This window comes from Pseudophryne corroboree, chromosome 3 (assembly GCF_028390025.1).
Source record: "Pseudophryne corroboree isolate aPseCor3 chromosome 3, aPseCor3.hap2, whole genome shotgun sequence".
Taxonomy (NCBI): Eukaryota; Metazoa; Chordata; class Amphibia; order Anura; family Myobatrachidae; genus Pseudophryne; species Pseudophryne corroboree.
In genome coordinates, this window is record NC_086446.1 from 141537587 (window position 1) to 141563764 (window position 26178).

General features: G+C 46.9%; 9 non-coding genes across 9 annotated transcripts; all 9 read left to right on the plus strand.

The window, feature by feature from the left end:
- Positions 1-21257: 21257 nt before the first annotated feature.
- Positions 21258-21421, plus strand: LOC134898816 (U1 spliceosomal RNA). Its single transcript, XR_010172507.1, has one exon. It is a non-coding gene; the product is annotated as a U1 spliceosomal RNA (small nuclear RNA).
- Positions 21422-21573: 152 nt separating this feature from the next.
- Positions 21574-21736, plus strand: LOC134899424 (U1 spliceosomal RNA). The gene has a single exon (XR_010173100.1). It is a non-coding gene; the product is annotated as a U1 spliceosomal RNA (small nuclear RNA).
- Positions 21737-22411: 675 nt separating this feature from the next.
- Positions 22412-22575, plus strand: LOC134899174 (U1 spliceosomal RNA). The gene has a single exon (XR_010172856.1). It is a non-coding gene; the product is annotated as a U1 spliceosomal RNA (small nuclear RNA).
- Positions 22576-22727: 152 nt separating this feature from the next.
- Positions 22728-22890, plus strand: LOC134899290 (U1 spliceosomal RNA). The gene has a single exon (XR_010172970.1). It is a non-coding gene; the product is annotated as a U1 spliceosomal RNA (small nuclear RNA).
- A 670-nt stretch (positions 22891-23560) lies between these two features.
- On the plus strand, positions 23561-23724 carry LOC134899048 (U1 spliceosomal RNA). Its single transcript, XR_010172734.1, has one exon. It is a non-coding gene; the product is annotated as a U1 spliceosomal RNA (small nuclear RNA).
- Positions 23725-23876: 152 nt separating this feature from the next.
- Positions 23877-24039, plus strand: LOC134899476 (U1 spliceosomal RNA). Its single transcript, XR_010173149.1, has one exon. It is a non-coding gene; the product is annotated as a U1 spliceosomal RNA (small nuclear RNA).
- A 675-nt stretch (positions 24040-24714) lies between these two features.
- On the plus strand, positions 24715-24878 carry LOC134899175 (U1 spliceosomal RNA). The gene has a single exon (XR_010172857.1). It is a non-coding gene; the product is annotated as a U1 spliceosomal RNA (small nuclear RNA).
- A 152-nt stretch (positions 24879-25030) lies between these two features.
- On the plus strand, positions 25031-25193 carry LOC134899291 (U1 spliceosomal RNA). Its single transcript, XR_010172971.1, has one exon. It is a non-coding gene; the product is annotated as a U1 spliceosomal RNA (small nuclear RNA).
- Positions 25194-25863: 670 nt separating this feature from the next.
- On the plus strand, positions 25864-26027 carry LOC134899049 (U1 spliceosomal RNA). Its single transcript, XR_010172735.1, has one exon. It is a non-coding gene; the product is annotated as a U1 spliceosomal RNA (small nuclear RNA).
- The last annotated feature ends 151 nt before the right edge of the window (positions 26028-26178 follow it).

Below are 26178 nucleotides of genomic sequence, written 5' to 3' on the forward strand. Positions count from 1 at the left end.
CCATTTGTCCAGTAGATCCCACTGAAACGTTCTTGCATGGAATCTTCCGAATGGAATCGCTTCGTAAGAAGCCACCATTTTTCCCAGGACCCTCGTGCACTGATGCACTGACACCTGGTCTGGTTTTAGGAGGTTCCTGACTAGCTCGGATAACTCCCTGGCCTTCTCCTCCGGGAGAAACACCTTTTTCTGGACTGTGTCCAGAATCATTCCTAGGAACAGTAGACGTGTCGTTGGAATCAGCTGCGATTTTGGAATATTTAGGATCCACCCGTGCAGACGTAACACTACCTGAGATAGTGCTACTCCGACTTCTAACTGTTCCCTGGACCTTGCCCTTATCAGGAGATCGTCCAAGTAAGGGATAATTAAGATTCCTTTTCTTCGAAGAAGAATCATCATTTCGGCCATTACCTTGGTAAAGACCCGAGGTGCCGTGGACAACCCAAACGGCAGCGTCTGAAACTGATAATGACAGTTTTGTACTACAAACCTGAGGTACCCTTGGTGAGACGGGTAGATTGGGACGTGGAGATAAGCATCCTTGATGTCCAGAGACACCATATAGTCCCCTTCTTCCAGGTTTGCTATCACCGCTCTGAGTGATTCCATCTTGAATTTGAACCTCTTTATGTAAGTGTTCAGGGATTTTAGATTTAAAATTGGTCTCACCGAGCCGTCCGGCTTCGGTACCACAAACAGCGTGGAATAATACCCCTTTCCCTGTTGTAGGAGGGGTACCTTGATTATCACCTGCTGGGAATACAGCTTGTGAATGGCTTCCAAAACTGCCTCCCTGTCGGAGGGAGACTTTGGTAGAGCAGACTTCAGGAACCGGCGAGGGGGAAACGCCTCGAATTCCAGTTTGTACCCCTGCGATACCACCTGTAGAATCCAGGGGTCCACTTGCGAGTGAGCCCACTGCGCGTTGAAATTCTTGAGACGGGCCCCCACCATGTCTGAGTCTGCTTGTAAAGCCCCAGCGTCATGCTGAAGACTTGGCAGAAGCAGGGGATGGCTTCTGCTCCTGGGAAGCGGCTGCATGGTGCAGTCTTTTTCCCCTTCCTCTGCCCCGGGGCAGGAAGGAAAGGCCTTTAGCTCGCTTGTACTTATGGGAACGAAAGGACTGAGTTTGAAAAGACGGTGTCTTTTTCTGCTGATGTGAAGTGACCTGGGGTAAAAAGGTGGATTTTCCAGCCGTTGCCGTGGCCACCAGGTCCGATAGACCAGCCCCAAATAACTCCTCCCCTTTATACGGCAATACTTCCATATGTCGTTTGGAATCCGCATCGCCTGACCACTGTCGCGTCCATAACGCTCTTCTGGCAGAAATGGACATAGCACTTACTCTTGATGCCAGGGTGCAAATATCCCTCTGTGCATCACGCATATATAGTAATGCATCCTTCAAATGCTCTATAGTTAACAGTATATTGTCCCTATCCAGGGTATCAATATTTTCAGTCAGGGAATCCGACCACGCGACGCCAGCACTGCACATCCAGGCTGAAGCGATTGCTGGTCGCAGTATAACACCAGTATGTGTGTATATACTTTTAAGAATATTTTCCAGCCTTCTATCTGCTGGTTCTTTGAGGGTGGCCGTATCAGGAGATGGTAACGCTACTTGTTTAGATAAACGTGTGAGCGCCTTATCTACCCTAGGGGGTGTTTCCCAACGTGTCCTAACCTCTAACGGGAAAGGATATAGTGCCAATAATTTTTTAGAAATTAGCAGTTTTTTGTCGGGGGAAACCCACGCTTTATCACACACCTCATTTAACTCATCTGACTCAGGGAAAACTATTGGTAGTTTTTTCACACCCCACATAATACCCTTCTTTGTGGTACTTGTAGTGTCAGAAATGTTCAATGCTTCCTTCATTGCCGTGATCATGTAACGTGTGGCCCTACTGGACATTACGTTTGTCTCCTCACCGACGACACTAGACTCAGTATCTGTGTCTGGATCTGTGTCGACCCACTGAGGTAACGGGCGTTTTAGGGCCCCTGACGGTGTCTGAGACGCCTGGACAGGCACTAATTGATTTGCCGGCTGTCTCATGTCATCAACCGTTCTTTGCAAAGTGCTGACATTATCACTTAATTCTTTAAATACGATCATCCAGTCAGGTGTCGACTCCCTAGGGGGTGACATCACTAACCAAGGCAATTGCTCCGCCTCCACATCATTTTCCTCCTCATACATGTCGACACACACGTACCGACACAAAGCACACACACCGGGAATGCTCTGATAGAGGACAGGACCCCACAAGCCCTTTGGAGAGACAGAGGGAGAGTCTGCCAGCACACACCAAGCGCTATATATATATACAGGGATAACCTTATATAAGTGTTAATCCCTTATAGCTGCTGTTTATATAGTTTTTAGCTGCCAATAGTGCCCCCCCTTCTCTTTTTTACCCTGATTCAGTAGCAAGTCTGCAGGGGAGAGTCAGGGAGCCGTCCTTCCAGCGGAGCTGTGAGGGAAAATGGCGCTTGTGTGCTGAGGAGATAGGCTCCGCCCCTTCACGACGTCCTTATCTCCCGCTTTTTCTGTAAAAAATGGCAGGGGTTAAAATACATCCATATAGCCCCAGAGCTATATGTGATGTATTCTTTAGCCAATCTAAGGTATATCATGTTATATTGCGTCTCAGGGCGCTCCCCCCCAGCGCCCTGCACCCTCAGTGACCGGAGTGTGAAGTGTGCTGAGAGCAATGGCGCACAGCTGCGGTGCTGTGCGCTACCTTAGTCTGAAGACAGGATCGTCTTCTGCCGCCGATTTCACCGGACCTCTTCGCTCTTCTGGCTCTGTAAGGGGGCCGGCGGCGCGGCTCCGGGACCCATCCAGGCTGAACCTGTGATCGTCCCTCTGGAGCTAATGTCCAGTAGCCTAAGAAACCCGATCCACTCTGCACGCAGGTGAGTCCGTTTCTTCTCCCCTTAGTCCCACGATGCAGTGAGCCTGTTGCCAGCAGGACTCACTGAAAATAAAAAACCTAAAATATACTTTTATTCTAAGCAGCTCAGGAGAGCCACCTAGCCTGCACCCTTCTCGTTCGGGCACAAAAATCTAACTGGGGCTTGGAGGAGGGTCATAGGGGGAGGAGCCAGTGCACACCACCTGATCCTAAAGCTTTTATTCTTGTGCCCTGTCTCCTGCGGAGCCGCTATTCCCCATGGTCCTTACGGAGTCCCAGCATCCACTAGGACGTCAGAGAAAATACCTATTAAAAAGGTACAGTTGGAGGGTATGTCACTGTGACTGGAATGATGACATATGCACAGTGACAGGACACTACCACAGCACCCTACAGCAGCCATATGCGGCACAAGACACTGGAGTATTAGTAATGTACTGTAGTATACTGAGCACCACAAGACAATGAGCAGTGATACGGAGCACTGATGAGATTACTAGAACTGACACAGAGCAGCCAGATGCAGCACTGGACTATTAGTAATGTTCTGTAGTATACTGAGCACCACAATGCAGCACAAAACAATGAGCAGTGATACTGAGCACTGATGAGGATACTAGAACTGACACTGAGTGCAAGATGCAGCACTGGACTATTAGTAATGTACTCTAGTATACTGAGCACCACAATGCAGCACAAGACAATGAGCAGTGATACTGAGCACTGATGAGGATACTACTGAGAACTGACACTGAGCAGGAGAGACACACTACAATTTCATCTTGCGCCTCTTTTTTTATTTATCTTTGCATCATGTGCTGTTTGGGGCTATTTTTTTAAGTGCCATCCTGTCTGACACTGCAGTGCCACTCCTAGATGGGCCAGGTGTTTGTGCTGCCCACTTGGGTCGCTTAGCTTAGTCATCCAGGGACCTTGGTGCAAATTTTAGGACTAAAAATAATATTGGGAGGTGTGAGGTGTTCAGAATAGACTGGAAAGGAGTAGAAATTGGTTATTGAGCTTAATACTATAGGATCAAAATTACCCCCAAATTCTATGATTTTAGCTGTTTGAGGTTTTAAAAAAAAATCACCCGAATCCAAAACCCGAAAGTGTGGTTTTGCCAAAACGCGTCCGTATCCAAAACACAACTGCGGATCCGAAACCAAAACCAAAACATGAAACACGAAAAATGCCCGCTGCACATCTCTAGTTAGGGGAGAAGCATGTAGCCTTGTAGACTATGCACAGCTATATCTAGAAAAATATACGATCTAATCTTTAACCAACCAATGCAAGAAAGTATTTAATGTGAAAATACGAAACACTAGACTAATTGGAGGTGCGCCCTAAAGCAAATTACAATGTTAGGATTAGGGGGTTCGGAAAGACCTCTAGTGTATACACTACTATATACATTTTAAGATAGGAAGGTACAAATTACATATTCACATTGCATCTATGGGCTGGATTCAAATGTCCCTTTCCTCCCTCAATCGTGCCCGTCAGCAGCTATTCTAATGTTGCTGCCAACGGGTGCGACATGTTTATTTCAGCTCGCTACCCCCAGGGGAAACAAGCTGAAATGTGTGCAAAGAGACCCATTTGGGCAACCAAACGGTGTCTTTTCAATTCACGATCGCGCCCATTACTTTATTCAGGTTTAGGTGCTTTGTGCACCTAAACCAGAGTGTAATGGGCGCAATAATTGAATGCATTTGAATTTCCCTTATATGTGTGTGTGTGATATACACACAGACACACATACTGTATTTCTTTATATAATGGACACCTCAGTTTCTATTCATTCATGTCCTGCCCCCTACTCTGTCAGACCCCTTCCCCTCTACTTTTCTGACCCCAAACGCCACTCATTCTTGTTGAGTGCTGGTGGGCCCATTCAGAATTTTGCTATGGGGCCCACAAAGGTCTAGTTACGCCACTGGGCAGGGTTATAGAGGAGGCGGTGCAAGGCATCCTGGGAACAGTCAAAGCTTTAGCCTGTTGGTGCCTTGGATCAACATCCAACTCTACACCCCGATGTTAGTGTAGTGCCTTTTGGGGTTAAGGTTTTACAGAAAGTTACAGGTTTTTTTAATTTAGTAAAATATGCCCCATTTTAAAGATAGGGCATTTAAATTTGTTGCACCTGTGCAGTACATAGCAGCCAGCAGGGCATGTACAGTGGCTTCATTTGGGTGCACATACATTGCCGGCTCCTGGTCGCAAACTGAAATTATTGTGTGTAAGTGGAATTAGCGGTGTTTATGTCATACAGGGGGGTGGGGGAGGTTTGTGGTTGGCGGGGGGCACGCTGTGCGATTATTATTTTGCATCTATACATACATGCGCTAACACCTGGACATACACTGATGTACCCACACCTAATATCCATACATACACGCCCTGACACCTGGACATACACCAACATTCCCACACCTGCATCTATACATACACATGCTGACACCTGGACATACACCAACATACAAGCACCTGCATCTATATATACACGCGCTGACAAATGGACATACACCGACATACCCACACTTGCATCTATACATACATGCACTGACATCTGGACATACAAGCACCTGCATCTATACATACACGCGCTGACACCTGAACCTACACTGACGTTCCCACACCTGCATCTATACATACACATTCAGACACCTGGACATACACAGACGTACCCACACCTGCATCTATACATACACGCGTTGACACTTGGACGTACACTGACGTACACACACCTACATCTATATATGCATGGATGCAAATGTGGGTACGTCTGTATACGTCCAGTTGTTAGCATGTGTATGTATAGATGTTAGGTGTGGGTACATCAGTGTATGTCCAGGTGTCAGCACATGTATGTATAGATTCACATGTGGGTACGTTGGTGTACGTTTAGGGGTCAGCGTGTTTATGTATAGATGTTGGTGTGTGTATATCAGTGTACGTACAGATATAGGTGTGTGTATGTATGTATGTATGTATGTATATGTATAGAGGAAGGTGTGATACATACATATAACACATACATGATAGATACATACATATATCACACACACGATAGATAGATAGATAGATAGATAGATAGATAGATAGAACACATACATACAAGATAGATACATACATACATACATACATGATAGATACATATATACACACACATACGATAGATAGATAAATAGATAGATAGATAGATAGATACATATATATATATATATCTATCACAAACATATATGATTCATACATATATCACACACACATACATGATACATACATGAGAAAGACCTGGGATGGTGATGAGGCCCGGGCCCCCTGCTGATGTTGCGTTGAGGAAGGCAGTGTTCCAGGGCGGATGCCAGTCGGGGAGAGCGCCGCGCAGCCCGGGAAAAATACTGCTGAGGAGCTACATCTGGAAGAGCCCCAGGGAGGGAGAGTGTCACATGCCCCATCCTGCGCGGCACACTCTGCAGGCCTGCACATGGGAAGGGAGGTCTCTGGCCACACATACTCACCCTGCTGCTGAAGCCCCGCTGCTGTCCCCATCAGCGCTCTCCAGCGGGGAGCGGGGCCAGGATGAACCTCAACCTGTGAGAACTATCTTCATGATCAAGAGATCTCATATGCAAGATAAGTATGTGTTGGGAAAGGGCTGGGGAGGGCGGCTGCTCGGGCACACCCTCGTCAAGTTAAGGAGATTTAACTGAGGAACACAAGGGAACTCTCGTCTGGGGACAACAACTGCAGGGAGACCACATCTTTTCAGATGAACATGGGAGGGCGGAAGGCTGCCTAATACTGAAGCACCCTCAGACATTAAACCATATGCAACAACTATTGCAAGCATTCCTGGGGGAAGGTCTGCAGCAGACGGATTTGCATTCGGTGATGTCATCCAAGCAGTGGGCCAAAGTTGGCTGGAACCCTCATCTGTATATGAAAAGAGAAAAGGGGCATGTGGGGCATGGCGGTCTTTTGCGGCGCTTGGATAACCCCAAGTTTGCATTAAACACCCCCACCCTCCTTCGGTGTGGGGCTCATGTTGGCCATGCCCAAGCCCCTGAAGTATTCTAGCTGATTTCTTGCAGCAGCTGGGCACTGTAACAGCTTCAGAGCTGATCTACAAGACAAGTAAAAGGGTGTGGGCCCTGCAGCACCACCGGTAGTTTGCATACACACATATATAGGACAGCATCTCTTATATGCCCCAGGGTCAATAAAATAGTATCCTTGTCTAGGCTATCCATCCCCTCAGATAAGGCATTTGTCCATGCCGCTACAGCACTACACACCCAGGTCGACGCAATTGCCGGTCTGAGTAAGGTACCTGAATGTGTATAAATGGACTTCAGGGTAATCTCCTGTTTGCGGTCAGCACACTCTTTGAGGGTAGCCGTATCCTGGGACGGGAGGGCTACCTTCTTGGATAAGCGTGTTAATGCTTTGTCCACCCTAGGGGAGGATTCCCATCGTAACCTATCCGTTGATGGGAAAGGATACGCCATAAGAATCCTTTTGGAAATCTGCAGTCTTTTATCTGGAGATTTCCAAGCTTTTTCACATAACTCGTTCAGCTCGTGTGAGGGGGGAAAGGTTACCTCAGGCTTCTTTCCCTTGTACATATGTACCCTCTTGTCAGCGACAGGGGGTTACTCTGTGATGTGCAAAACATTTTTTATTGCCATAATCATAAATCGAATGGATTTTGCCAATTTTGGCTGTAACTTTGCATCATCGTAATCGACACTGGAGTCAGAATCCGTGTCGGTATCTGTGTCAACAAACTGGGATAGTGGGCGCTTATGAGACCCTGACAGTCCCTGCAACATAGGATCAGGCATGGGTTGAGACCCTGACTGTCCCAAAGCTTCTGCCTTGTCTAATCTTTTGTGCAATGAGTTTACACTAGCATTTAAAACATTCCACATATCCATCCAATCAGCTGTCGGCGGAGACACCACATTCATTTGCTCCCGCTCCTCTCTAATATAGCCTTCTTCCTCAGACATGTCGACACACGTGTACCGACACACCACACACACAGGGAATGCTTTTTCTGAAGACAGTTTCCCCACAAGGCCCCTTGGAGAGACAGAGAGGGAGTATGCCAGCACACACCCCTGCGCTATATAACCCAGGAATAAAACAGTAACTTAATGTTTGCCCAGTAGTGCTGCTGTATGTAATTTGCGAATTATGTGCCCCCCCCCCCCTCTTTTCAACCCTCTTGTCTAACGTGGTATAAGCAGGGTAGAGTCCGGGGAGCTTCCTCTCAGCGGTGCTGTGGAGAAAAAATGGCGCTGGTGAGTGCTGAGGGAGAAGCCCCGCCCCCTCAGAGGCGGGCTTCTGTCCCGCTTAAACTGTAAAATTGGTGGGGGCTCATACATATATACAGTGCCCAGCTGTATATATGTTATATTTTTGCGAAAGAGGTTTATATTGCTGCCCAGGGCGCCCCCCCTGCGCCCTGCACCCTTACAGTGACCGGAGTATGTGAGGTGTATGGGAGCAAAGGCACACAGCTGCAGTGCTGTGCGTTACCTCAGTGAAGATCATGAAGTCTTCTGCCGCCTCTGAAGTCTTCTTTTCTTCTCATACTCACCCGGCTTCTATCTTCCGGCTCTGCGAGGGGGACGGAGGCGCGGCTCTGGGACGGACGGCGAGGGTGAGATCCTGCATACCAATCCCTCTGGAGCTAATGGTGTCCAGTAGCCTAAGAAGCAGGACCTTGCAACTCAGAGAGTAGGGCTGCTTCTCTCCCCTCAGTCCCTCGATGAGGGAGTCTGTTGCCAGCAGTGCTCCCTGAAAATTAAAAACCTAACAAAATACTTTCTGTCAGAAAGCTCAGGAGAGCTCCTGAAAAGCACCCAGTCTCCACTGGGCACAGTATCAAACTGAGGTCTGGAGGAGGGGCATAGAGGGAGGAGCCAGTGCACACCCAGAACTAAAGTCTTTCTTAAAGTGCCCATGTCTCCTGCGGAGCCCGTCTATCCCCATGGTCCTTACGGAGTCCCCAGCATCCTCTAGGACTTTAGAGAAAATAGGATTTTAATACCTACTGGTAAATCCTTTTCTCTTAGTCCGTAGAGGATGCTGGGCACCCGTCCCAGTGCGTACTGTGTCTGCAGTTATTAAATGGCCCTTAACTCCAGAACATTTATGTGGAGACAACTTTCCTGACTTGACCATCTTCCTTGGATGTTTTCCCCCTGTGTGACCGCTCCCCAGCCTCGGAGGGTTGCATCCGTGGTCCCTAGGATCCCGTCCTGGATCCCAAACCATCGCCCCTCTAGGTGGTGAGAACTGTGCAGCCACCAATGGAGTGAGATTCTGGTCTTGGAAGACAGTATTATCCTCCGGTGCATGTGTAGGTGGGATCCGGACCACTTGTCCAACAGGTCCCACTGGAACACTCTGGCATGGAGCCTGCCAAACTGAATGGCCTCGTAGGCCGCAACCATCTTCCCCAGCAACCGAATGCATTGATGGATTAACACTCTTGCTGGTTTCAGAATTTGTTTGACCAGACTCTGGATCTCCAGAGCCATTCCACTAGAAGAAAACCTCTTCTGTGTCAGGAACATGTAAGTAGGCATCCTTTATGTCTACCAAAACCAGGAAATCTCCTTTATCCCCCGGACTGGAGATCACTACCCTGAGAGATTCCATCTTGAAATTGAATTTCTTTAGGTAGAAATTAAGGGATTTCAGATTTAAGATTGGTCTGACTGAGCCGTCCGGCTTCGGGACCACGAAGAGGCTTGAATAAAAACCTTCTCCCTGCTGACTAAGGCTGATTTGAACAATCGGTGAGGGGGAACTTCTTGAAACCCCAGTTTGTACCCTTGGGACACTATTTGTAAAACCCACGAGTCCAGGTCCGAATGAATCCAGAACTGACTGAAGAGTTTTAGACGTGCCCCCCAGTGGTGGAACTAGCGAGCAGTGGGCCCATGTGCGACAAAATGGCTTGGGCCCCCCCCCCTTCCCTTCCCATCCAAGTCCACCCCCTCACCCCTGGAGAGGATCTGGTTAGGGGGGCCTGCTCAGGGAAGTGGATACCTAGCAACAGTGCCGTAACTAGACATTTTAGCAGTGTGTGCAAGAAACGGCATTGGAGCCCCACCCCTGCATGCAAAACAGGGGCAGTGCGCGCCGTAGGCGCGCGCAAAAAAACATAGTGGCGTGGCTTCGTGGTTAAGGGGTGTGGCCACAAAATAATACCAATTCATAAAACGGTGCACAGTAGTCTCCATTATTCAAATTACGCCGCACAGTAGCACCACTACACCAGGTAGAGACCCTTTTACACCTTACGGCGGACAGATTCCTCTTTTTACACATTACAGCAGACAGCGTCCTCTTTTTACACATTACAGCAGACAGCGTCCCCTTTTTACACATTACGGCAGACAGCATCCCCCTTTTTTACACAACGGCAGACAGCGTGCCCTTGTTACACATAGCGGCAGACAGCGTACATTTTTTTCACATAACGGCAGACAGCCTGCCCTTGTTAAACATAGCGGCAGACAGCGTACACTTTTTACACATAACGGCAGACAGCCTGCCCTTGTTAAACATAGCGGCAGACAGCGTACACTTTTTTTCACATAACAGCAGTCAGCCTGCCCTTGTTACACATAATGGCAGACATCGTACACTTTTTACACATTACAGCAGACAGCTTGCCCTTGTTACACATTACAGCAGACAGCTTGCCCTTGTTACACATTATGGCAGACAGCGTGCCCTTGTTACACATTACGGCAGACAGCATCCCCCTTGTTACACATTACGGCAGGCAGATTCCCCCTTGTTACACATTGCGGCAAGCAGATTCCCCATTTTTACACATTGCGGCAAGCAGCTTCCCCCTTTTTACACATTGCGGCAGGCAGATTCCCCCTTTTTACACATTGCGGCAGGCAGTCCCCCTTTTTACACATAGCTGCAGGCAGATTCCCCCTTTTTACACATAGCGGCAGGCAGATTCCCCCTTTTTACACATTGCGGCAGGCAGTCCCCCTTTTTACACATAGCTGCAGGCAGATTCCCCCTTTTAACACATAGCTGCAGGCAGATTCCCCCCTTTTACACATAGCTGCAGGCAGATTCCCCCTTTTTACACATAGCGGCAGGCAGATTCCCCCTTTTTACACATAGCGGCAGGCAGATTCCCCCTTTTTACACATAGCGGCAGGCAGATTCCCCCTTTTTACACATAGCGGCAGGCAGTCCCAACAAAGAAAGAAAGAGACGAAAGAAAGAAAGAAAGAAAGAAAGAAAGAAAGAAAGAAAGAAAGAAAGAAAGAAAGAAAGAAGAATTATACTTACCCTCTCCGCTGGCTCAGGCTCCTCGTGCAGCTTGACGATTCCCGGGCAGTAGAGAAGGAGGAGGAGGGAGGTGGAGGAGGGAGCCGCAGCAGCGCTGTCTTATTGGTGGAGGCGCTGCTGCTGCTGCCCCTCTGCTTCACTATAGGCTGTTCTCGGAAGACAGCCTATAGTGAAGCAGAGGGGCAGCAGCAGCAGCGCCTCCACCAGTAACAAAGCGCTGCTGCGGCTCCTTCCTTCACCTCCCTCCTCCTCCTCCTCCCGCCCGTGCCGCTGCTCCTCTCATCTCCAAGCGACCCTCCTCCCTCTTCGTGTGTTACAGAGGCGGCAGCGTGTCTGGTGCTGCGGCTGCTGCCCGTAGTGCCCTGGCCTGATCTGTTCGTTACGACGGGCGGGCGGCGGGAGTCGCAGGACGCAGACCTGACGGGAGCGCTGGTGTGCGGCTGCGGCATGATACAATGAGTCATTGTGACTCATTGTAATGCCGGCGGCTGTGGGCCCTTGAGTGCGGCGGGGCCCCAGTGCAATGCACTGCCTGCCCTGCCAGTAGTTCCGCCCCTGGTGCCCCCCACTGGTGTGGGCTCCTGCAAGAGAGCCCCAGCGTCATGCAGTGGATTTGGCAGAAGCAGAGGACTCTGCTCCTGCGATCTTGAAGAGGCTTCTTGGAGTCAGCATCAGCATTCCCTTGGTGAATCCACAATGCCCTACTATCCGAGACTGCCATGAAATTGGCCCGTGAGCACTTGTGCCCGGTGTAGGATTTTTAAATATGTGTAGTTTACTGTATGCAAGGGTTTAAAACCTTTTAGGAACTGAGATCTAAGGTGTATTACATGTAGTTTAAAAAAAACAAAAAAGGTTTATTTTATGGCAGTAGTTTCCAAACTGGGGTTCTTGCACTGGTAGCATAGTTTGGTGGTCCAGGACCAATTAAAATTATTTATACTTTATTAAATTGGCAAAACCATTCCCTCACAACATAACTGAACCTGAGGATGACATGCTATAGACACAATTTACTTAATTTTATATTTTTTTCTGAATTTCTCAATAAAAAAAACTTTGGCCTAGGGGTGCCGTGAAACAAATTTTGATACTATTTATTTATATAGTGCTCTTTCTCCAACAGGACTTGAGATATGGCTTCTGGAACTGAACACAGGATTCTAAATGTGGCTGTACCAAGGACCTATACAGTGGCATTACAGGTTGAGTATCCCTTATCCAAAATGCTTGGGACCAGAGGAATTTTGGATATCGGATTTTTCTGTATTTTGGAATAATTGCATACCATAACGAGATATTATGGTGATGGGACCTAAATCTAAGCACAGAATGCATTTATGTTTCATATATACCATATACACACAGCCTGAAGGTCATTTTAGCCAATATTTTTTATAACTTTGTGCATTAAACAAAGTGTGTGTACATTCACAGAATTCATTTATGTGTCATATACACCTTATACACACAGTCTGAAGTTCATTTAATACAATATTTTTAATAACTTTGAGTATTAAACAAAGTTTGTGTACACTGAGCCATCAAAAAACAAAGGTTTCACTATCTCAGTCTCACTCAAAAAAGTCCGTATTTCGGAATATTCCGTATTTCGGAATATTTGGATATGGGATACTCAACCTGTATTACTTTTTTCTGCTACTGGTTCTTTACCTATGCAAACAAGCATCTGACTTGCCTTTCCTATTGCTTTGTTACATTGCTCACCTGAAATAGTAATACTTAGATAGCTTTCCTCTTGCCATTATAATGCCCTTAATATTATAGTTAGCCTTTGTATTTTTGAGACGTGTATGATTTTGCATTTTTTGGCATTAAATGTTGCCATGTTCTTGACCATTCCTCTAGTCCAGGGGCGGAACTGCCAGAGACAACGGAGTCAGTTGCCGCCGGGCTCCAGCCCTAAAGGGGCTTCCTCCATTGCCCTCCGGCTGTTACGTGCCCTTCCTACTAAATAGACAAAGGCGCTACCAGCAGGGTCTCGCAGTTTGTACATTCCATGCCGTAACACCCTTCTTTCCACCTTTTTCAAGACCCAGCCCAGCAGCCTCGCCGCTGCCACCACCGCTAGCTGCAGCACTGCCAGCGGTGGGGTGCCCCTGCTTCTTCTCACACCACAGATAGCTGGGCAGCACTGCAACTGCCTGCCTGATTGCTCCGCCCCCTTCCGGCTCCCAAGCACCTCTGCTGCCCAGTGATCCAGGAGCCTGCTGCTAGGAAGAAGTGGCCGAGCTTCAGCAAGCGAGTCTGGACACTGGCGGAGGAAGCCATGATAACCAGATAATGGGGAGTGGAGAGCCAGTTCCAAGGTAATACTTTATACAGCTGGTTGAGATCCTGGTCGGTGGATATGGATTCCAAGAAAACCCTGGAGGTGCTTCCTTTCAAGGGAGACACTCTCTTTGGAGAAGACCTCAATAAGATTGTAGCTGATCTGGCTACTGCTAAAACAGCTTGCCTACCTAGTATGACTCCTACCACGCAGAAGGCTAAAAGTACTTTCCCTTGGCCCTTTCATCCTCAAGGTAAAGCGTACCCAAGGTCAGGCATACCCAAAGCAAGCTCATGCTTCCAGACCTGCCAAGCCCAGACTGAAGCAAGCCTGGGCTGCCTATCAGCCTGCTTCCAAAACGGACAAGCCTGCCGCATGACGGTGCAGGCCTCCCTCTGGGGGATCCCAGGGTGGGGGGCCCGACTTCTAGGTTTGGCATAATTCTAAGCTAGAGAATTCTGTTTGGAGCTTACCTTGTACTTTGTGAAGAAATAATCAGCATTGTGGCTGAGCAGATACATGTAGTGTGTGGCTGCAAACTGCATGGATCTGCTGCGTTGTAATGCTGATACTTTTTTTTTCAAAGTACCAATAGCTTCATATAATGTTCACAATTTTTATGCAGGATCAAATAGCTCAATAGGTAGGGTGTTTGATTAGAATTCAACAGGTTATAGGTTTGAATCCTGGGTATGGTAGTTTGAGATGTGTTATTTAATAAAGTATGTTGTTCTGACTGCCGGCATCCTATCACCTGGGATATCATACTAAATAAATGGAGTTGATCAATTTTTTTTTATTTTTTTTTTAAACTAGGGACAATTTCCAGATACTTTTCTTTATAACTGAGATTGCCCCCTGGAACTTCACATCAGTTGACAACTATGCATGAGTGGGCAGTGCTTGCTCTGGATCTGCCCACCCATTTATGTGCCGTCATAAAAGAAAGCACAACTGACAGTTATCCTGGGCGTACACTACACAATTATCTGTCAGGCTATCTATCCAGTCTGGATGGATGGAATGAAAATCTGGTAATGTATAGGAGCAAATGTCAATTAACCATTTGCTCCCAAACACTAGAAAAGTGGTCAAAAATGGTCATTACACAAATTGGTTAAACCCAAAATTTAACCAATTTGTTTAGGGGACCATTTTTGTCCATTTTCTAGTGTTTGAGAGTAAATCGTTGATGGTCATGTGCTCACATAGATAACCGGATCTCTATTCCAACCAGCCAGTGTTGGAGATATGGTCTGCCAGATTACATAATGCATACCAGAGCCATAACTAGACTTTTTGGTGCCCTGTGACAGATAATTATATGCCCCCCCCCCTCCCCATTTTTGCAATATGGACAAAAGGCGCATGCCTTGTGGGGAAGGGGCATAACAAGATTGGTCTCAGAGAAAGCACATGAGATATGAAGATATATCTAGTATACTTGACACTCAATGGTTTGTGGTATTGCCGGGGTGCCCTCCTTAAATGCATATACAGTCACACATGGCGTGTTTGTGCAAATGGCATATCAGCAGTCAGCACTAACTGGTGACATGCCATTTGTACAAGTAAGCCAGAGGTTCCCAAACTGTGTGCCGTGGCTCCCTGGGGTGCCTCGGGACACTTGCAGGGGTGCCCTGGGTTGGTGGTCCAGGACCAATTCAAATTATTCATGGTCAATATAATAGGCAAAACCAGTGCTGGTGGCTGCCAGTCATAAAATATGTGGCCAAACAGAATCAAATCTTGTCCCTCATCACACAACTGACCTTTAGGATGACATATAAACGTGATCAACTTAATGTAATATTTCTTTCTAAATTTCTCAATAAGAAATTTTTGGCCTAGTGGTGCCGTGAAAAAAATTCTGATATTCTAGGGCGCCGTGATTCAAAAAAGTTTGGAAACCACTGAAGTAAGCCATGTGTGACTAATATATAAACATATTTAATAAAGTAACACCTCAAACTATCATACCCTGGATTCAAACCTATAACCTGTTGAATTCTAATCAAATACCCTACCCATTGAGCTACTTGATCCTGCATCTATTCTAACCTCCAAAAATAGATTCAGTTGCATTTTCCAGCGTGTTTTGTTTGCGCCTTTGCAAATATCTTACATCGACAAACTTATTTAGTACTATTTTGCAAATAGGGTTACATTGTCGCAACATTGTGTTCCCTAATTGCTTGATTTTTTTAAATGCAACAATTGATAAAGACACCTGATAATTGCTCTGTGGAGTCTTATTTTGTGTCTACTTCTTATCTACATTTAATTCCCTACCTCTAATCAAGGCATTTTTAAATGCTGGGGGCTGCCAGGACGTGAGGCCTACCTAGACTTTAGATCTGAATTTGAATGTACTTGTGAACTAACTTAATTTCCTACTTCTAAATTCATTCCTAAATTCACTACTTACATTAATCCTGTAGTTGGGCATTTTGAGCCTTCAATTGTGGGCATTGTTTTGTGTCCAGACCAGCAGCTGGTGGTGTGCATTTGCTGGAAAGGCATCGAAGACCTCCGATATGCTGCATCTCCTGATGTGTGTCTCCCTCAAGTGGCTGTCAGCAAATGCATGCAAGACACCCCATTCCAAGCTGATTGTGACATCACGGAACATGCATCATAGAACAGGCATGCTAGAATATGGGTCTTCAACCTGCGACCCTCCAGCTGCTGTGGAACTACATATACCAGCATGCCCTGCCTCAGTTTTAGCATACCTTAATAGCAAAACTGTGGCAGGGCATGCTGGGATGTGTAGTTTCACAGCAGCTGGAGAGCCACAGGATGAAGACCCATGTGCTAGAGCCAAGCCGCAGGTACATTGAATGCTAGCAAGCTGAATGTTTAAATCATTTTTGTTCCGCAGCATTCCAATGCGGAAGATTCCATGGAACCAGAGATTATTCCATTGAGAAGGACATGCTGCCTTGATGACTGCACTGTGCAAATTAAATCACGGAGCCAGTTGGCTTGTGGGTGGCTCTGGTGACTGGGTGGTTGGGTGGGCGGTGTGTCGGAGGTGGAGCACATGCAAATGAATGTGTATCATCCAGCTAGTGAGAGTGAAAACTCATGCAGGAGTGTGCCTGCTTGTCAGTGGGTTATGCACCTTGCCAGGCGTCAAATCTACATGGAGCAGCTGGAGGGGACAAGAGCAGGTTTGCAAAATATAGATAGAAGAGCATATATGCTGGCGCATTCTCCATGATTGTGTCAGCTTATGTTTTGGTGCACTGCACTTTCCTTCACTAAGTTTTAGCCATTTTGGTTAAACGCAAGTGTAGTTGCTTCTCGCCCTTTTGGCTGTGATCTTGTATCGTGGTTGAAGAGTCTGCTGGAGGGATTGTTTTCTTCATTGGCGAGAGACTGAAGATATTCCAGGATGGAAGGCTTGGGAACACTATCCGTTTTTCAGTTGTGGAAGAGTTGAAAGACCGGATTGGACTACATTCTATAGTAAAGGATATCTTTGTATTTATTAATCCTCCATTTATATGTGTCTGTCTTTCAATAAAGCTTCGGGCTTGTGATTCCTTCACCCTCTTACACTCCACACCCATAGCCTTATTAACTGTTGTATTATTGTATTTAAATGTATAGTGCAGTTCATGATTTATAGTGTAGGCTGGCCTGTGCTGTAGTTCTTGAACTGTACTATACCGACAGCATTTGTATTGTGTTTTGGCTGTGCTGCAACACGGTACTTATGTGTGTAATGTTTATGTATGTTTTTTTGCTTCTTTATGTCAATAAAGACTGCTTTTTCAATCCAATATCTGAAAACAATCAATGTTTATCTTTGATGGCAATAGAAGTGGTATGATATTTGCTGCTTTTTAAAGGCAATATCTGATATGTCCCCTATCTGGGAACCATATATTAAATGGCTTTTCAGAAAAGGGAGATGGGAGAAGAGCTTTCAGTACTTGTAGGACCGATGCTCATTTCCTATTCTAGCCTCCAAAAACAGATTCAGTTGCATTTTCCAGCGTGTTTTGGATGCGCCTTTGCAAATGTCTTACATCGACAAACTTATTTAGTACTATTTTGCAAATAGGGTTACATTGTTGCAACATTGTGTTCCCTAATTGCTTGATTTTTTAAATGCAACAATTGATAAAGACACCTGATAACTGCTCTGTGGAGTCTTATTTTGTGTCTACTTCTTATCTACATTTAATTCTCTACCTCTAATCAAGGCATTTTTAAATGCTGGGGGCTGCCAGGACGTGAGGCCTACCTAGACTTTAGATCTGAATTTGAATGTACTTGTGAACTAACTTAATTTCCTACTTCTAAATTCATTCCTAAATCCACTACTTACATGAATCCTGTAGTTGGGCATTTTGGGACTTCGATTGTGGGCATTGTTTTGTGTCCAGACCAGCAGCAGGTGGTGTGCATTTGCTGGAAAGGCATCGAAGACCTCCGATATGCTGCATCTCCTGATGTGTGTCTCCCTCAAGTGTCTGTCAGCAAATGCCTGCTAGACACCCCATTCCAAGCTGATTGTGACATCACGGTACATGCATCATAGAACAGGCATGCTAGAACATGGGTCTTCAACCTGCGACCCTCCAGCTGCTGTGGAACTACACATCCCAGCATGCCCTGCCTCAGTTTTAGCATACCTTAATAGCAAAACTGTGGCAGGGCATGCTGGGATGTGTAGTTTCACAGCAGCTGGAGGGCCACAGGATGAAGACCCATGTGCTAGAGCCAAGCCGCAGGTACATTGAATGCTAGCAAGCTGAATATTTAAATCCTTTTTGTTCCGCAGCATTCCAATGTGGAAGATTCCATGGAACCAGAGATCCTTCCATTGAGAAGGACATGCTGCCTGAATGACTACACTGTGCAAATTAAATCACGGAGCCGGTTGGTTTGTGGGTGGCTCTGGTGACTGGGTGGTTGGGTGGGTGGTGTGTCGGAGGTGGAGCACATGCAAATGATTGTGTATCATCCAGCTAGTGAGAGAGAAAACTCATGCAGGAGTGTGCCTGCTTGTCAGTGGGTTATGCACCTTGCCAGACGTCAAATCTACATAGAGCAGCTGGAGGGGACAAGAGCAGGTTTGCAAAATATAGATAGAAGAGCATATATGCTGGCACATTCTCCATGATTGTGTCAGCTTATGTTTTGGTCCACTGCACTTTCCTCAACTAAGTTTTAGCCATTTTTGTTAAGCTCAAGTGTAGTCGCTTCTCGGCATTTTGGCTGTGATCTTGTATCGTGGTTGAAGGGTCTGCTGGAGGGAGGGATTGTTTTCTTCATTGGCGAAAGACCAAAGATATTCCAGGATGGAAGGCTTGGGAACACTATCCGTTTTTCAGTTGTGGAAGAGCACAGAGGTCGGATTGGACTACATTCTATAGTAAAGGATACCTTTCTATTTATTGCCCCTCCCCTTATGTGTGTCTGTGTTACAATAAAGCTTCGGTCTTGTGATTCCCTCACCCTCTTACACTCCACACACATAGCCTTATTAACTGTTGTATTATTGTATTGTTTAAATGTATAGTGCAGTTCATGATTTATAGTGTAGGCTGGCCTGTGCTGTAGTTCTTGAACTGTACTATACCGACAGCATTTGTATTGTGTTTTATCTGTGCTGCAACACAGTACTTATGTGTGTAATGTTTATGTATGTTTTTTTGCTTCTTTATGTCAATAAAGACTGCTTTTTCAATCCAATATCTGAAAACAATCAATGTTTATCTTTGATGGCAATAGAAGTGGTATGATATTTGCTGCTTTTGAAAGGCAATATCTGATATGTCCCCTATCTGGGAACCATATATTAAATGGCTTTTCAGAAAAGGGAGATGGTAGAAGAGCTTTCAGTACTTGTAGGACCGATGCACATTTCCTATTCTAGCCTCCAAAAACAGATTCAGTTGCATTTTCCAGCGTGTGTTGGATGCGCCTTTGCAAATGTCTTACATCGACAAACTTATTCAGTACTATTTTGCAAATAGGGTTACATTGTTGCAACATTGTGTTCCCTAATTGCTTGATTTTTTAAATGCAACAATTGATAAAGACACCTGATAACTGCTCTGTGGAGTCTTATTTTGTGTCTACTTTTTATCTACATTTAATTCTCTACCTCTAATCAAGGCATTTTTAAGTGCTGGGGGCTGCCAGGACGTGAGGCCTACCTAGACTTTAGATCTGAATTTGAATGTACTTGTGAACTAACTTAATTTCCTACTTCTAAATTAATTCCTAAATTCACTACTTACATGAATCCTGTAGTTGGGCATTTTGGGACTTCGATTGTGGGCATTGTTTTGTGTCCAGACCAGCAGCAGGTGGTGTGCATTTGCTGGAAAGGCATCGAAGACCTCCGATATGCTGCATCTCCTGATGTGTGTCTCCCTCAAGTGTCTGTCAGCAAATGCCTGCTAGACACCCCATTCCAAGCTGATTGTGACATCACGGTACATGCATCATAGAACAGGCATGCTAGAACATGGGTCTTCAACCTGCGACCCTCCAGCTGCTGTGGAACTACACATCCCAGCATGCCCTGCCTCAGTTTTAGCATACCTTAATAGCAAAACTGTGGCAGGGCATGCTGGGATGTGTAGTTTCACAGCAGCTGGAGGGCCACAGGATGAAGACCCATGTGCTAAAGCCAAGCCGCAGGTACATTGAATGCTAGCAAGCTGAATATTTAAATCCTTTTATTCCGCAGCATTCCAATGTGGAAGATTCCATGGAACCAGAGATCCTTCCATTGAGAAGGACATGCTGCCTGGATGACTACACTGTGCAAATTAAATCACGGAGCCAGTTGGCTTGTGGGTGGCTCTGGTCACTGGGTGGTTGGGTGGGTGGTGTGTCGGAGGTGGAGCACATGCAAATGATTGTGTATCATCCAGCTAGTGAGAGAGAAAACTCATGCAGGAGTGTGCCTGCTTGTCAGTGGGTTATGCACCTTTCCAGACGTCAAATCTACATGGAGCAGCTGGAGAGGACAAGAGCAGGTTTGCAAAATATAGACAGAAGAGCTCTCCAGCCTAGTTTGATGTCTGTTTCCACTTCTCTTTTCTTGAGCCGCTCCCTTCTATGCCCTTGCGCACTATCCTGACTTCTCCCATCTGCTTACTTTGTGCCTTCCAACGCACAATGCGAACTACAGGTAGTGCTGCAGGGCCCACACCCTTTTACTTGCCATACAGAGCAGCTCTGGAGCTGTTACAGTGCCCAGCTTCTGCAAGAAATCAGCTTGAATGCTTCAGGGGCTGGGGCATAGCCAACATGAGCCCCGCACCGAAGGAGGGTGGAGGTGTTTAATGCGAACTATAGGTCATCCAAGCGCCGCAAAAGGCCGCCATGCCCTGCATGCCCCTTTTCTCTTTTAATATGCAGACGAGGGTTGAAGCCAACTTTGACCCACTGCTTGGATGACATCACCATATGCAAATCCATCTGCTGCAGGCCTTCCCCCAGGAATGCTTGCACTAGTTGTTGCATTTGGTTTGTTGTTTGGGGGTGCTTCAGTATTAGGCAGCCTTCTGCCCTCCCATGTTCATCTGAAAATATGTGTTCTCCCTGCAGTTGTTGTCCCCAGATGAGAGTTCCCTTGTGCTGCCTCAGTTGAATCTTCTTTACTTGACAGAGATGTGCCTGAGCATCGGCCCTCCCCAGCCCTATCCCAAATCATACTTATTTTGCATAGGAGATACCATGGTCATGAAGATTGTTCTCCCAGGGTGAGGTTCATTCATTGCATTCTGGGTATGCTGACCCCTGTGATTTCCCCAAATGTGGGAAACTTGACTGCATTATTTGTGGTAGTGGGGGACTGTGTTTGTGCTTTCCTCTGGTCAGCTCTGGTAAAAGTCAGATTTCTTTGTCTCAGATCTTCCTCTAGCCTTGTTCTTCTTTCGAGAGTTCCCTTGTGCTGCCTCAGTTGGATCTCCTTTACTTGACAGGGGGGTGCCCAAGCAGCGACCCTCCCCAGCTCTAGCCCAACTCCTACTTATCTGCCAGGTGAGATACTATGATCATGAAGGTGCTTCTCCCAGGGCAAGGCTCACCCATTGCACTCTGGGTGTGCTGCCCCTGTGATTTCCCCAAATGTGGGAAACTTGACTGCATAATTTGTGTTTCCACTGGTTGGCTTTCATATAATTCAGATCTCTTTGTCTCAGGTCTCTCTCCAGCCTAGTTTGCAGTCTGTTTCCACTTCTTTTTTTTTTGAGCCCCTCCCTTCTATACCCTTGTGCACTATCCTGACTTCTCCTCCTGTCTGCTTACTTTGTGCCTTCCAATGCACAATGCAAACTACAGGTAGTGCTGCAGGGCCCACAAACTTTTACTTGCATTACAGAGCAGCTCTGGAGCTGTTACAGTGCCAAGCTGCTGCAAGAAATCAGCTTGAATGCTTCAGGGGCTGGGGCATTGCCAACATGAGCCCCACACCGAAGGAGGGTGGGGGTGTTTAATGCGAACTAAGGGTCATCTAAGCGCCGCAAAAAGCCGCCATTCCCTGCATACCCCTTTTCTCTTTTCATATGCAGATGAGGGTTCCAGCCAACTTTGGCCCACTGCTTGGATGACATCACTGTATGCAAATCCGTCTTCTGCAGACCTTCCCCCAGGAATGCTTGTACTAGTTGTTGCATTTGGTTTGTTGTTTGGGGGTGCTTCAGTATTAGGCAGCCTTCTGCCCTCCCATGTTCATCTGAAAATATGTGTTCTCCCTGCAGTTGTTGTCCCCAGATGAGAGTTCCCTTGTGCTGCCTCAGTTGAATCTCCTTTACTTGACAGAGATGTGCCTGAGCAGCGGCCCTCCCCAGCCCTATCCCAAATCATACTTATTTTGCATAGGAGATATCATGGTAATGAAGACTGTTATCCCAGGGTGAGGTTCATTCATTGCATTCTGGGTATGCTGACCCCTGTGATTTCCCCAAATGTGGGAAACTCGACTTCATTATTTGTGGTAGTGGGGGACTGTGTTTGTGCTTTCCTCTGGTCAGCTCTGGTAAAAGTCAGATTTATTTGTCTCAGATCTTCCTCTAGCCTTGTTCTTCTTTCGAGAGTTCCCTTGTGCTGACTCAGTTGGATCTCCTTCACTTGACAGGGAAGTGCCCGAGCAGCGACCCTACCCAGCTCTAGCCCAACTCCTACTTACCTGCCAGGTGAGATACTATGATCATGAAGGTGCTTCTCCCAGGGCAAGGCTCACCCATTGCACTCTGGGTGTGCTGCTCTTGCGATTTCCCCAAATGTGGGAAACTTGACTGCATAATTTGTGTTTCCCCTGGTCGGCTCTCGTATAATTCAGATCTCTTTGTCTCAGGTCTCTCTCCAGCCTAGTTTGCTGTCTGTTTCCACTTCTCTTTTCTTGAGCCGCTCCCTTCTATGCCCTTGCGCACTATTATGACCTCTCCTGTCTGCTTACTTTGTGCCTTCCAACGTCAATGCAAACTACAGGTAGTGCTGCAGGGCCCACACCCTTTTACATGCTTTACAGAGCAGCTCTGGAGCTGTTACAGTGCCCAGCTGCTGCAAGAAATCAGCTTGAATGCTTCAGGGGCTGGGGCATAGCCAACATGAGCACCACACCGAAGGAGGGTGGAGGTGTTTAATGTGAATTAGGGGTCATCCAAGCGCCGCAAAAGGCCGCCATGCCCTGCACATCCCTTTTTTCTTTTCATATGCAGACGAGGGTTGAAGCCAACTTTGACCCACTGCTTGGATGACATCACCATATGCAAATCCATCTGCTGCAGGCCTTCCCCCAGGAATGCTTGCACTAGTTGTTGCATTTGGTTTGTTGTTTGGGGGTGCTTCAGTATTAGGCAGCCTTCTGCCCTCCCATGTTCATCTGAAAATATGTGTTCTCCCTGCAGTTGTTGTCCGCAGATGAGAGTTCCCTTGTGCTGCCTCAGTTGAATCTCCTTTACTTGACAGAGATGTGCCTGAGCAGCGGCCCTCCCCAGCTCTATCCCAAATCATACTTATTTTGCATAGGAGATACCATGGTCATGAAGATTGTTCTCCCAGATTGAGGTTCATTCATTGCATTCTGGGTATGCTGACCCCTGTGATTTCCCCAAATGTGGGAAACTTGACTGCATTATTTGTGGTAGTGGGGGACTGTGTTTGTGCTTTCCTCTGGTCAGCTCTGGTAAAAGTCAGATTTCTTTGTCTCAGATCTTCCTCTAGCCTTGTTCTTCTTTCGAGAGTTCCCTTGTGCTGCCTCAGTTGGATCTCCTTCACTTGACAGGGGGGTGCCCGAGCAGCGACCCTCCCCAGCTCTAGCCCAACTCCTACTTACCTGCGAGGTGAGATACTATGATCATGAAGGTGCTTCTCCCAGGGCAAGGCTCACCCATTGCACTCTGGGTGTGCTGCCCCTGTGATTTCCCCAAATGTGGGAAACTTGACTGCATAATTTGTGTTTCCACTGGTTGGCTTTCATATAATTCAGATCTCTTTGTCTCAGGTCTCTCTCCAGCCTAGTTTGCAGTCTGTTTCCACTTCTTTTTTTTTTGAGCCCCTCCCTTCTATACCCTTGTGCACTATCCTGACTTCTCCTCCTGTCTGCTTACTTTGTGCCTTCCAATGCACAATGCAAACTACAGGTAGTGCTGCAGGGCCCACAAACTTTTACTTGCATTACAGAGCAGCTCTGGAGCTGTTACAGTGCCAAGCTGCTGCAAGAAATCAGCTTGAATGCTTCAGGGGCTGGGGCATTGCCAACATGAGCCCCACACCGAAGGAGGGTGGGGGTGTTTAATGCGAACTAAGGGTCATCTAAGCGCCGCAAAAAGCCGCCATTCCCTGCATACCCCTTTTCTCTTTTCATATGCAGATGAGGGTTCCAGCCAACTTTGGCCCACTGCTTGGATGACATCACTGTATGCAAATCCGTCTTCTGCAGACCTTCCCCCAGGAATGCTTGTACTAGTTGTTGCATTTGGTTTGTTGTTTGGGGGTGCTTCAGTATTAGGCAGCCTTCTGCCCTCCCATGTTCATCTGAAAATATGTGTTCTCCCTGCAGTTGTTGTCCCCAGATGAGAGTTCCCTTGTGCTGCCTCAGTTGAATCTCCTTTACTTGACAGAGATGTGCCTGAGCAGCGGCCCTCCCCAGCCCTATCCCAAATCATACTTATTTTGCATAGGAGATATCATGGTAATGAAGACTGTTATCCCAGGGTGAGGTTCATTCATTGCATTCTGGGTATGCTGACCCCTGTGATTTCCCCAAATGTGGGAAACTCGACTTCATTATTTGTGGTAGTGGGGGACTGTGTTTGTGCTTTCCTCTGGTCAGCTCTGGTAAAAGTCAGATTTATTTGTCTCAGATCTTCCTCTAGCCTTGTTCTTCTTTCGAGAGTTCCCTTGTGCTGACTCAGTTGGATCTCCTTCACTTGACAGGGAAGTGCCCGAGCAGCGACCCTACCCAGCTCTAGCCCAACTCCTACTTACCTGCCAGGTGAGATACTATGATCATGAAGGTGCTTCTCCCAGGGCAAGGCTCACCCATTGCACTCTGGGTGTGCTGCTCTTGCGATTTCCCCAAATGTGGGAAACTTGACTGCATAATTTGTGTTTCCCCTGGTCGGCTCTCGTATAATTCAGATCTCTTTGTCTCAGGTCTCTCTCCAACCTAGTTTGCTGTCTGTTTCCACTTCTCTTTTCTTGAGCCGCTCCCTTCTATGCCCTTGCGCACTATTATGACCTCTCCTGTCTGCTTACTTTGTGCCTTCCAACGTCAATGCAAACTACAGGTAGTGCTGCAGGGCCCACACCCTTTTACATGCTTTACAGAGCAGCTCTGGAGCTGTTACAGTGCCCAGCTGCTGCAAGAAATCAGCTTGAATGCTTCAGGGGCTGGGGCATAGCCAACATGAGCACCACACCGAAGGAGGGTGGAGGTGTTTAATGTGAATTAGGGGTCATCCAAGCGCCGCAAAAGGCCGCCATGCCCTGCACATCCCTTTTTTCTTTTCATATGCAGACGAGGGTTGAAGCCAACTTTGACCCACTGCTTGGATGACATCACCATATGCAAATCCATCTGCTGCAGGCCTTCCCCCAGGAATGCTTGCACTAGTTGTTGCATTTGGTTTGTTGTTTGGGGGTGCTTCAGTATTAGGCAGCCTTCTGCCCTCCCATGTTCATCTGAAAATATGTGTTCTCCCTGCAGTTGTTGTCCGCAGATGAGAGTTCCCTTGTGCTGCCTCAGTTGAATCTCCTTTACTTGACAGAGATGTGCCTGAGCAGCGGCCCTCCCCAGCTCTATCCCAAATCATACTTATTTTGCATAGGAGATACCATGGTCATGAAGATTGTTCTCCCAGATTGAGGTTCATTCATTGCATTCTGGGTATGCTGACCCCTGTGATTTCCCCAAATGTGGGAAACTTGACTGCATTATTTGTGGTAGTGGGGGACTGTGTTTGTGCTTTCCTCTGGTCAGCTCTGGTAAAAGTCAGATTTCTTTGTCTCAGATCTTCCTCTAGCCTTGTTCTTCTTTCGAGAGTTCCCTTGTGCTGCCTCAGTTGGATCTCCTTCACTTGACAGGGGGGTGCCCGAGCAGCGACCCTCCCCAGCTCTAGCCCAACT